The sequence below is a fragment of the Engystomops pustulosus genome, chromosome 10 (genome assembly GCF_040894005.1).
Source record: "Engystomops pustulosus chromosome 10, aEngPut4.maternal, whole genome shotgun sequence".
Classification (NCBI taxonomy): Eukaryota; Metazoa; Chordata; class Amphibia; order Anura; family Leptodactylidae; genus Engystomops; species Engystomops pustulosus.
Genome location: NC_092420.1, coordinates 76,745,708 through 76,751,317, shown reverse-complemented (window position 1 = coordinate 76,751,317; position 5,610 = coordinate 76,745,708).

The following is a 5,610-nucleotide window of genomic DNA, read 5'->3' as shown; positions in this document are numbered from 1 at the left end:
CCCGGCGAGTGTCACTGTTTGCCCAGCCGGTTCTGGCAGCCGAGTCGGTCACGGATGCGGAACCCAAAGTGTGTATGGTCACAATCGGGGGTCACACAGTGAAAGCCTTGCTAGACTCAGGGAGTCTGGTCACCCTGGTGCGGGGAACTTTGGTTGATCCTGGACTATACAGTGGGCGGAAAGTGGGAGTGTTGTGTATACATGGGGACACTCGCGAATATCCCACTGCTGTCATCAACCTACATACCCCTTGTGGTACTATTACCCATGAAGTGGGGGTGGTGGGGACCCTGTTTCATGAGGCTATTATCGGCAGAGACTTACCGGTGTTTTGGGACCTCTGGAGACGAAGACCCACCGCAGGTGCTGTGGCAGATAATGGACATCAGATGTGTCCGGCCTTGGCACCTGAACCCTTTGAGGCCGATGTACCCACGCCAGCAGTAGGGGTGACCCCATGTGATGAATTCTCTCCCCTAGAGGTCCTAGCTGGTGAGGTCGAGGGCCACGAGGAGGTGGCCGACATGCCGGACCTTGAGATTTCCCGTGAAAATTTTGGGACTGCACAGCTACAGGACCCTACCTTATTTAAAGCACGGGAGAATGTTAAGGTGATAAATGGGGTACTCCAAATACCAGGGGCTGACAAAATATACCCCCGAATGGTGATTGTTGGGGAACTGTTGTACGGGGTGAGGAGGTTGAGCAACTTGTAGTACCCCAATCTCACCGTAGGCTGGTGCTAGAGTTGGCACACAAACATGTGCTGGGAGGGCACTTAGGTACTGAGAAGACCCGAGAGAGGATCCTGCAGAGATTTTTCTGGCTCGGGGTGTGGGAGGAGGTAAACTGGTATTGTAGCTCCTGCCCTGAGTGTCAACTTACTGCCCCGGTGTCCCACTTCAGGAGTCCTTTGGTCCCGCTACCAATCATAGAGGTGCCATTTGAACGGGTTGCAATGGATCTGGTTGGCCCCATAGTCAAATCCACAAGGGGGCACCAATACATCCTGGTTATCCTGGACTACGCTACGCGGTATCCAGAGGCGATTCCATTAAGGAACACTTCCTCCAAAAATATTGCTAGGGAGCTGTTCCAGGTATTCTCACGCACAGGCCTCCCCAAGGAAATCCTGACTGACCAGGGTACCCCATTCATGTCTAGGGTAATGAAGGAGATGTGTAAGTTACTGCAGGTTAAACAGCTCCGCACCTCTGTATATCACCCCCAGACAGATGGCCTGGTCGAGAGGTTTAACAAGACCTTGAAGGGGATGCTAAAGAGGGTGGTCAGCAAAGATGGGAAGGACTGGGATTGTTTGTTTCCTTATTTGATGTTTGCCATACGTGAGGTACCCCAGTCTTCCACGGGTTTCTCACCCTTTGAGCTGTTATATGGCCGGTCCCCACGTGGGCTTTTGGATGTAGCTAAGGAGACCTGGGAACAGGAGAGGACCCCCCACCGTAGTGTGATAGAACACGTCTCCCTTATGCAGGACCGCATGGCGGCGGTAATGCCCCTTGTAAAGGAGCACATGACAAGGGCACAAGAGGCCCAGTCTAGGGTCTACAATAGGTCAGCCAGACTCAGGACCTTTAACCCAGGCGACAGAGTGCTAGTTCTGGTGCCCACCGTTGAGAGCAAGTTCTTGGTAAAATGGCAAGGACCATATGAGGTCATGGAGAAAGTGGGGGAGGTAAACTACAAGGTATCTCAGCCGGGGAGGAGGAAACCCGAACAGCTATACCACGTGAACCTACTAAAGCCATGGAGGGAAAGAGAGTCCCTGATGGCCGTGGGAGTAGAAAAAGCGTCTGTCCCCAAGAAGGTGACACCGGAGGTAGGTGTACCCGATGCCAAGGTGCCTGAAGTACGGATCTCGGAGTCCCTCTCCAGGGCCCAGATTCAGGAAGCGAAGGAGTTTGTGCTCCGAAACATGGATGTGTTCTCTAAGTTACCGGGATGTACTTTAGTCATCAAGCATGACATCATAATCGAACCCCACATCTGGGTACACCAAAAACCCTACCGGGTCCCTGAAGCGCGCCGGCTTGCCATATCCAAAGAAGTCAGGCAGATGTTAGACCTGGGGGTTATCGAGGAGTCTAAAAGTGACTGGTCGAGTCCTATTGTGTTGATTCCCAAACCTGATGGTTCCCTACGGTTCTGCAATGACTTTAGGAAGTTGAATGAGGTGTCCAAATTTGACTCTTATCCCATGCCCAGGGTTGACGAGTTGATAGAACGACTTGGACAGGCTAGGTTCTTCTCCACCCTTGACCTGACGAAAGGGTATTGGCAGGTACCCCTTACTGACAGGGCCAAAGAGAAGACCGCTTTTGTTACTCCTGATGGGCTTTTTCAGTACGTGGTACTCCCCTTTGGGCTACATGGGGCTCCCGCCACATTCCAGAGGTTAATGGATCTCGTGCTAAAACCTCACCGGAGATATGCCTCAGCCTACCTGGATGACATCATAGTTTATAGTAACGATTGGGGGAGTCACCTGGCCAAGGTGCAAGCAGTGGTAGATTCCCTGAGGGCAGCAGGGTTGACAGCGAACCCCCAAAAATGTGCACTGGGTCTGGAAGAGGCCCGTTACCTGGGGTACCGTATTGGGCGAGGTGTCATCAAACCCCAAGTAAATAAAGTGGAGGCGATCCAGCAGTGGCCACGACCTATGAGCAAGAAGCAAGTGAGGGCTTTCCTAGGCATAGTGGGCTATTATCGCCGATTTATCCCCGATTTTGCTACCATAGCGGCACCCCTGACTGACCTGACCAAGGGTAGCACGGCGGTGATGGTAAAGTGGAGTGAAGAGGCTGAGAGGGCGTTTCAGCGACTTAAGACGGTTTTGTGCGAGGGACCGGTACTGATCACCCCTAACTTCACCAAGACCTTTATTGTGCAGACTGACGCTTCTGACGTAGGCTTAGGGGCTGTCCTGTCCTAAGTAGTGGAGGATGAGGAACATCCCGTGACATTCCTGAGCCGCAAGCTCACACCTCCTGAAAAGAACTATAGCATAGTTGAGAGGGAGTGCTTGGCGATAAAATGGGCTCTGGAATCCCTGAGGTATTACTTGGTAGGGCGACAGTTTACACTGGTGACCGATCACTCTCCCCTCACCTGTATGAGTCAGGCCAAAGAGAGGAACGCCAGGGTCACAAGGTGGTTCCTAATGTTGCAGAATTTCAAATTCACGGTGGAACATCGAGCAGGAAAGCTGCATGGGAATGCCGATGCCCTGTCTCGTACCCACTGTCTAATGGCCAAAAGTGTTCGCCCCCACAGGGTCAAACAGAGGGGGAGGGTATGTGAGACACTGAAGGGGTTAACTGTGGATGGGCGGTATGTTTCCCCTAGGTTTTGCTATTATGCAAGGCCTTAGTGCTGAGGTTGTGTTGTCCAGCACCTTGGACACAGGTGGTGGGAACAGCCCCAATCAGGCTAATAAAGCCGCTCAGCAGAGCTGAAAGTGTTGTCTCTCTGGAAGGAGGCTGGAGAGCACGCAGCCTTGTCCTCTGTGCCTGGAGCAGCAAAAGTGTTTTTGTTAGTGGTGAGTCAGAGAGCCATTGTTTAGTTAGCACCCTGATGGGTAGGATATTATTTTGTTTTGATGCCTGAATGTGAAGGCTGTTTTATTTTGTACCTGCTGAAATAAACACAGGCTAGACCTGTTTTGGACTGTACTTTGGTGTCACTGTCGTGAACTGCATCACAGCACCCCGCTACCACGGTCTCTACTGGGCCAAATCTCCCACAATTGTCATAAGGAACAGTTTTATTATATGTCCATGTAACTTCCCCCACTACGGCCTAGCCTTTTCTTGGGGCCTGAAGGCAGTCAGGGTGCAGAGTGGCTGGCGGTTGCGGCCTAGGGCACACTGATGTCACGGTGCTTGGTATGGGGACCAGAAGACGGGCCTACAGCTGGGCAGGTCTCCAGCAGGTGGTGTGTGCAAGAAATATGGAAGGAGAGGCTGATGTACTGCTTCTCCCTGGGGCAACCCCTGAGTGTCTATAAGATAAGTGCCTGGGCATTGGATGGGGAATACCGTAGTGGTAACACTCATATCCAGGGATCAGACGGAGGCAACGTTGTGCAAATCAACTCACGGTTCTTTATTGAACAACAGGTAGCAGGCAACGGGCCAAAACCGTAAAACAGCAGATTCGGATTCTGGTACTGAAGTGGTCGGAAAGAGTGGTCTGCAGGAATAGTGCACCAGCTGGGTACAGCTCTGGGTTAGAGTCTCCTGACTCAGTTCCTGGGATTGGTTTATGTGATAGAACTAAAGGTGTACTGCACACACTATCTCTCCAATCACTCTTACTCTGCAGACAGGACTCCAAGATGGAGTCTCTCACTCTGACCATGTGCTCCCACTGCACAGGGATTTTATACTCCCCATGGGAGGTAGCACCTCTCCAATCACACTCCAGTTTACAATACAGCCAAATGATTGGATAACATTTTACACCCATTTAACTATTGCCTTTCCAGGCAGAGGCTACAGCTGCAGATTACCTGAGTTCTCCCTGCATTATCAACTGGGTGTGTTGCGCAGGCTCACCAGATGGATCATGAGCATAGGATGCTATTCGCAACTGCCCCCTTGCTACCACGTTGGCAGGGGTGTTGCGTCAGCTGCATAACCTCTAAACTACACTTTGTCTTCAGGCTGAATAATTTTAGTTTTTTACATTTTATAACATCCATAACCTTTATTTCTTAGGTTAATAACTGTCTTAGAGCTTGCTTTTTACTAGACAGTTTGTATTTTTGACATGTAATTTTGTGATATAATATAATATATGCTATAAATATTTTTTGGGAGGGATGAAAAATCAATAATTTAATAATTTTTGCAGTTTGTTTTACTATCTATCACATTCTCTTCATCCCAGGACATCATGTTCACGGAGGTGGTCAAGAGCACAGATCGTAGAAGCTGCTGCAGAAATCAAGCAGAGAGGGAAGGAGACCTAGTGACATATCAGTGTGAGGCTGGGAGCACATGAATATGGTCAGTCCTGAAATCATGGACCATGCACTCGCAAGACTTCTGAGACCAACCAAAGCATCATAGTGATAAATGATGCAAAAAGCCCCCCCCAATAATGTGTAATCATGAGGTTGGCTGTAAAATCTAAGGCTGTAAAAGCTTGCCTGAAACTGGGTGAAGCAAATGGACAATGATCTCCAGCAAATCTGCAACAGAATCGCTCTCTTTGTTGAGAGCTAAAAGAGAGACCTGCCTATAAAAGAATTGAAGCCACTTTGTAAAGAAGAGTGGGACCACATTGTTAATGGACATCTACCACCAGGATGAAGGATTGTAAAACAAGCACACTGACATACTGGTGTGTGCTCCCTCTGGCAGGATCTGCTCTTCTTTTAGCTTCTTATTCATTGGTTTTTTACCAAAAAAAGCTTTCAAAATTATGCAAATGAGCCCGAAAGGCTCTAGGCTCCATCAATGTTTATGCAGCTTGGAGCCGCTCGGGCTAAGTTGCATAATTCTTAATGACTTTTTTCTTAAAAACAAGGGCATAAAAGCTAAAAGAAGAGCAGATCCTGCCAGAGGGAGCACACACCAGCAAGTA